Genomic DNA, 7724 nt, shown 5'->3' with positions numbered 1-7724 from the left:
TTTTAGTTCTGACAAATGTGTGTGTGTGTGTCACTCACAGTTTGTTTCTAGATTGTTAATTGTGTCTCCCAATGAGAAACCATGAGGTAATTTGACAAAGATACATGGGGGGTGGGCGGGTGTTCTCAGTATCACATTTCTGATTCAGAAACTATGTGTTCCTTAATCTTCTGATTGCCAAATATAGATTTCTCTATACCCCCACCCCTCTGTGACATCAGAGAGATCAGTGGATTTCTTGAAAGGTATAGCCTTAATAAATCATCCGGTGTTGACCACCTCTGTGATATTTCAAAGTGAGTACAAGGAATTTAAATAGTGTCACACATATTAAAAATCCCAATGGATTATTAAATTAAAACATTTGAAATATTTGGTTGGGTTTTAGGCATGCAATGTGATTATAGACAGGTATGTCTCTTATATTGTGGATCACATACTCTCAGATAAAAAGGCTGTTACCTTTAGACATTGGGGTGGTACCCACAAAATATGAATATTAAAAATAATAATAATAAATTGTATCTGTTTATTATATAAAAAGTGTATAAAGTTAAAAAGAATATTTAATAAATACAGAATAGAGCATAGAAAACAACTGGTTCTATCAACAGGAAAAAACACTGCAGCAGTACTAACGTTAAGATTAAACATTTTTATTATTATTAATGTAATGCAATGTCTTCTTTTATTTTAAGTACTCTTACTTTCTCTTCTTGCTTTCACTGGGGAGACTGGTTTTCAGAATGGTCAGTCATACAGCGTTGCAAAATATATTTGTCTGCTGAATGCAGCGACTGACAAATCAGAATCAAGAATTAGGCGGCGCTGTTTAAAATATGAAATGTTATTTTACTACAACTTCCTTTCAAGAATGAGAGACAGCAGAAGTTCCCCATTTCAAAGGTCAAAAGTTATTTTAAACTGACACTGACATGAACCCTAACCCTAACTGCATATCATAAACAGTATGACAAAGCTGTTTTGACAGTCTTCACACATCTCTTTTCTGATTTTCACTTCCCTTGTGTAATCTATCCTAACGTTAATCTAATATAATAATCTATCACTTAATCTGGTGTTTCATGCTTCATATTACAGTACATAAAGCATTCTTTAGTGTTATACCTCTGTATGCAAGTGTAACAATCTGTGCTTGTTTATCCTGTTGTTGTTCTTGCACTGAGAGTGTTGAGACACTATACTTGTTCAGAATGCTACATTTCCAGCATTAATGTCAAATGCATGAGCATTAATGTTTCTGTGTGTTTAAATATGTGCATTTGGCTGGTGGTGACAAGCAGGGATCTCTGTTATATAACCTGTAAAGTTGGCTGATTGAGAGAGTTAACATGCCAACATGGCAATAAGAGCTTTTAATTTATCGAGAGCCTAGACAGATTTATGAGGGTTCCCCCTTAAGTATCAAAAAGTAGGATATAGTTAGCTATCCAAGAACAGTTATGAAACCCTCTAACCACAGGTCAACATTATGACATCCTCTATTAAATGTTCTCATATGAACCAGTGAAAGTAGTGCGTGTTGTACAATGACTTTCAGAAGAATTTGGAAGACTTTTAAAAAGGAATTTATGTCCTGTCATAGTTTTCGGGGAGAGGTTCTTCTCGAGCAACCAATATTGTTCAAGTTTAGTGTTCAATACTTAAAAGATCTCGTTCGAGGTTGCTGTGGTTTCCTCAGGCGAACGCGACTGTCAGTGTGTTTAACGCTTTAACAACCTTGTAACTTTTGTGGCAAGTCTGGCAACTAACAAGTCTTGTTAACAACGTTTTATATTTCATTTGGGTGGGTTTAAACTTTATGGGATTTATGGTATCAGGCCCAGTATGTTAAAGAGAGAGAGGCATCACCGAGGCGCTTTCCAATCAAGCGAGAGTCTTGTCTGTCGAATAGCGGGCGTAGTGGCGTCACAGCTCTGGAGAGGAACCACGTGTTCTGCAAAAAATAGCCGGTCACGGTTTCCCTCATGAGGCAGCGCTCAACCAGAACTGACCGGTAAGAGAGCAGACTACCGACGGACTCGCAAGTCACAGCTGTCAGCCGGGGCTGTCCTTCTCGTCGAAAACATGGTGAAAAAGACTAAAAGTCCCGTCACTTACGCAAAAATGAAGGGAATTGTTTCATATTTTACAGGTAAGCTCAAACACTTAGGCTATTCTTTAAACTTTAAGTTGAGACATCTTGATATTCTGGGTCAAATATACCACAGAATGTATTTGCCACAAAAATGAAATATTTGAATATATACTTTAACAACGTTTAATCTTTCTATGTAATATCTGTATAATATATATATATATATATAGCCTATAGATAGATAGATAGATAGATAGATAGATAGATAGATAGACAGATAATATTTGGAAATTTGATTATTTTTTAAAATGTAAAGATGTAAAAGGATGTGTTTTTGATCACTCTTATAAAGGTTTTGTGTCCACTATATGCAGATGTTTCACTAATTAAAAATGATTTTTATATTTTATTTTCTCAGCTTTAATTAAGGACAAGAAGCTTCGATCCAGCCACCCTATCTATGGACAGTGAGTTTCATCCTAGTCATCATTTTCCATTGCGTGAGCTAAAAGTGAACCAGCACATGGCTCTGTATGTATTCCAATGCAGAGTTCAGAAGATCAGCTCATTATTTCATTATTTCTATTAAGATCAGCTGAAAAATCAAGAATGACGTAGGTCCTTTGCACAGCGATGTCATTACAGATTGACCACCAGTGTACTTTAAGACGGTGACCTACTTATAGTAACATTCCAAAGTGCAAACCAGTAGCCAAGTGCCGTTACATAGGTGTTGGATGACTTTGAGGCAGTTTTAGGTGAAAATAGTTTCTCTGATATGGTTTCTCTCATTCCAGGATGGATTTCTTGCGACTTGAGGGTAGTCTTTCTGAAGATGATGGAGCAGCAGCTGTAAGTGAGCTTTTACTCAAGTTCAAGTTCATTTACAAGTTCACTTGTGTGTTCTGGGCCTACCTACAGATTTGCAATATCTTCCTTTAAGCCGATTTGAGTTGCTGTACTGATTGACCTGCAGTAATCTATAGATGTAACAGGAAGTTTATTTATTTATTTGTTTATTTGGATCCCCATTAGCCACTACCAAGTTAGTAGCTATTCTTCCTAAAGTCCAACAAGTTAAAAAAATATATAAATAAATAAAAAACTACATTAATCCACAACAATAAAAGTCAAGTGAAGTGAAGTGTGCTGTGGTTTCATATGTCAGTGGAGTAAACTGCTGACTCGCTCTCCCTCTCCCTGATCTCTCTCCCAGGTTTACAGTTATCCACAACCAGAGGAGCCACAGTCTCGGTGAGTGGGGTGCTCAGATATCAGGCTATATAGACACAAACATATACAGTTACACATACATATTTATTTCAATATGATTTTAGGGTTTCTGTGGCTGATTTTGACTACTTAAAGGTGATCGGGACAGGAAGCTTTGGCAAGGTATAATGTTTAGATGCTCAGTCTGCTTGTATTTCTGATTATTGTTTGAACCTTTCTTTTGATTGTCTGTACTCAGGTGTTCTTGGCCACACACAGGGAGAATGGCAAATATTACGCAGTCAAAGTTCTACAGAAACACATAATCTTACCAAGGAAAGAGGTGAATATGACTGTATGAATATAAGTGTGAGTAATTATTTGACTCATAATGTGTGTGTGTGTGTATTCACTGTGTTTTTTTCATACAGGAAAGAAATGTCATGTGTGAGCACAGAGTGTTGTTAAAGACTGTTAATCATCCATTCCTGGTGAAGCTCCACTTCAGTTTTCAGACTAAGGACAGACTCTATCTTGTGCTGGACTATGCATGTGGAGGAGAGGTATGTGTACTTAGCTATCTAAATAGCTGTCTAAAATAACCTAACCCTAACCCACACCCTAAAAAACAAACAAACAAACTTTATACTTTATTTTTTATACCATGTTTTCAGATGAGGACTTTCCCAAAAGGATTTTTTTGTCAGAGTCATCTCACTTCTAGGTACACATATACAATCAAGTACACACAGCTTTGAATTTGAACTTGTTTATGGTGATAAATTCAGGTCAGATGTCAGTAAGAGGATTTATACATATATGACATATGCAGGACACGATGTGTAATTGAATATCGAATTGAAAAGTTACACATCGCCTCAGTTAGGGGAAAAAACAAAACAAGGCCAATTGTAGTGGACAAAGTCAAACTACGGTCACATTATCTAGGTCTGTTAGTCCAACTTTGTAAAACTAGACTAGGACAATTTCAGAACTAAAGCATTTACAGGACATAAGGACTTAATTAATCTTTGAGTCGTTTTCAACCAGGGGGTCGCAGGATGACTATAAATTATTTATGTGCATGTGGCAAATCCAAATAATACTGATTTGCATTTATTAATGATTGTCTATTTCATTTTGCAGCTCTTTTACCATTTGCAGAGGGAGGGGGTGTTTGGAGAACCCAGAGCCAGATTTTATGCTGCTGAGATGGCATGTGCTTTAGGATACTTACACTCCCTGAAGATTGTCTATAGGTACCAACATTCTGAAATATCTGTGCCTCTAATTATGCAGATAAGCCCATTCATATGTGCTTAGTGAGAACAAAATGAACAGTAACTTCCAGCAGATTTGCAGTAATCCATCTCTCTCACATGCTCACAGGGACCTGAAACCAGAAAACATTCTGCTGGATTCTGCAGGTCATGTGGTTCTGACCGACTTCGGCTTGTGTAAGGAGGGAATGAGTGGACGTGGCACCACCAGAACCTTTTGTGGAACGCCGGAGTACTTAGCACCTGAGGTTCTCCTGCAGAAGGAGTACGACAGGACTGTGGACTGGTGGGGTGTTTGGGAGCTGTCCTTCATGAAATGCTCTATGGCCTGGTAAACAAACCCACCAAATGAATGCTCATTTAAATAAATAATACAGGTAGACAGATGTGTTTTATGCACACTCTTTCTCATTCCAGCCACCTTTCTACAATGCAGATCGTCTTGAGATGCTCCGAAATATTATTTATCAGCCATTGGTATTAAAACCCAGAGTGTCTAGTGCAGCCAGAGATCTGCTGAAGAGACTGCTAAACAGGGACAGGGCCAAGAGACTAGGAGCAAAACGTGACCTGGTAACCCAACAAGCACCCACACACACACAAACATTCTGAAAATCATTTGTCTTGTGAGTGGCTAAATGTCATTTCGCTCTTTTCTGGCTTTTAGACCGAGCTGCAGTCTCATCCTTTCTTCTTGTCTATTCATTGGGATGAACTTTGTTGCAAAGAAAATTACTCCTCCTTATGTTCCCTTATTGGTGAGTTTTTTACTGTTGTTAAAAGGATTGTTCACCTAACATTGAACATTTCCACTCAAACCAGTACGACTTTTTCTTCTCTGAAACACAAAAGATATTTTGAAAAATGTCTGAGGTTTTTGTCCGTAAGATGTGTCAATGGTGTCCAAATTGTTGATTTTCTCTGCATGGACAAAGACATTCTTCAAAATATCTTCTTTTGTGTTCCATGTAAGTTGAGTTAATGAAGTGCTAACAAATTAGATGATTTCATATAGATAACATGCACAGTAAATAATTTCTATTTGTTTACATGTGTGTATTTCAGTCTGGCCCTGGTGACCTCACAAACATTGACCCTCGGTTTACAGAACTTCCTGTTCCGCAGTCGCTAGGAGCATGTGAGGAGTACGGAGCAACCTTTCCTGGCTTCACCTACATCAGTGAAAACATTCTCTCACTGACTCGTGGACATTAAGACAGAATTCTGTCAGACCAATAGACATTTAGTCTGAACATGTTTTTAAAAGTAAACACTGAAGCACAGTTCATTTTTATGTAAGCCGGACCAATGCTTTTTGCACATGACTACAAATTTTCTATCAAATGTGACTGTGTTTTCCTAACATTCATATGTTATTTAATTCCTTTTTAGCCCTATTTGAGATATATATATATATATATATATATATATATATATATATATATATATATATATATATATATATATATATATATACACACACAATGTTAAGTGTTGTTCTGACAATAACTGTGATGACATGAAGTGAGACTACAGGTTGCATCAGATGTTTTATTGTAAAACGTGTGAGATGGAATGAATATTAAATCTAAATGTAATTACAATTGTGTGTAGTATTAAGATGGTCTTGGTACGTGTTTTTGATGAAATTGTCTGATCAGTAAAAGAATGTCCAATTTTTGGAGTGGAAACTATTAAACTATTTTTTAAGCAAATCGTGTTTTATTATAAAAGGTCCATGTCTCAGTTAACATGTTTTAATCCAATCATCAAAAAATTATACAATTCAGAGTTGTGTACAAGCGCTGTACTGTAAATAGAGACCCGAATCACGAAGTAGCGCACAGTTGTCATCCACAGACCGTTGAAATTTATCACCAGCGACTGCTTCGCGGTGTATTAATGCCGTTTCAACATGTTTTACAATGCCATGCTGCCTGCCTCAAACCTACTTTGCAGACGACGTGCAAACTAAAAAGAAACAGCCACTTTTAAGCTCACAGCGCCACCTTGTGGTGTATTTTCACTCTTCCTTCTCGACACTCCTGCTACAATGCGGCCGTCAAAACATTGTATTTAAACATTACGACCTTCAGTTCAAAGCTTGACGCGGAGTTATTTTATTAGTAAGCTCTGCCCTTCTCTATTATTATTGCATACGACCAAAGTATGCCATTTAAAAGAGATTTGCGGAGAAAATCTGAACACGTGACAGTTACAGGAAATCAAATCAGAGAGGATCACCACTAAGATGACTGATATTTAAAATCCTAGTCTGAACACGGCACGTTTCAGTAAGCACGCACTTTAAAGACTGCAGTAAAGCTGAACGACTTTAGGCCCCGTTCGGGCACCACAGAGCTCTCTGCTACGGTTTAAAGTGCGTGGAAAACGCAAAGAGAATTAAAACCATCTGTAATATCAAGACCTTAAACTGTTTTAGATCAACGAGCACCGATAAAACGAGTATCGCGCACTAATCTCTTCTAGGGTCATGCAAGGACACACAGGGCTCTTTGTTACATTAAGAGCATCAGTCACACATGTAGCGATGAAGTTTATCTGGGCTGCAGAAGTTGGACAGGCACCTATTAACCCGCGCATGCGCACTAACGCAGCCATCCAGCTCTAAATAAGAGTTAGGAGAGAAACGAGGTGAGTCGCACGTTTATCAATAAATATGACGTTAATGTCGTCACCCACGCAGCAAACAACGACACGAACACAGAGTGCGTTTCTTGTTTAACACTTTTCAGCCACCGCGGCGATTTTCAACGAGGTTTAAAACCCCGTAAAGATAAATAGAAGTGACAAGTTTGTGCAGAAGAAATTAAAAGCATGCAATCTGTTATTTCCTCAGGTCTGCGTGCACCCGAGTTGTTATATTAATAGACGGATGAATGGCAACTCATTCAGATCGCCCGTGGGAATGTTTTTCTTTTGGAGAAGCGCGTGAAAGTGTTGGTTTGGTTTATTGTAGGATGCCCTGCTAATGTTACAGCTAGCCGGGGCTATCAGAAGGCTAACGACATTCCGTGACAAGGGGAAAGTAAGGTGTTTGTTGACGGAGGGGAAAACATTGCGTTTTAATAAAACAAGTTGTGCACTTGGGTTTCCCGTGTTGGTTGAATGTC

At 37.9% G+C, this 7724-nt stretch overlaps 1 pseudogene; it reads left to right on the top strand.

Annotated features, from left to right (window-relative positions):
* The first annotated feature begins 1904 nt into the window (after window positions 1–1904).
* LOC109105363 lies at window positions 1905–5900 on the top strand (annotated as a pseudogene).
* Window positions 5901–7724: the final 1824 nt, after the last annotated feature.

The sequence above is a fragment of the Cyprinus carpio genome, chromosome A16 (genome assembly GCF_018340385.1).
Source record: "Cyprinus carpio isolate SPL01 chromosome A16, ASM1834038v1, whole genome shotgun sequence".
NCBI classification, from domain to species: domain Eukaryota; kingdom Metazoa; phylum Chordata; class Actinopteri; order Cypriniformes; family Cyprinidae; genus Cyprinus; species Cyprinus carpio.
Note: the sequence above shows the minus strand (reverse complement) of the source record. Positions and strands in the feature narration are given on the sequence as shown.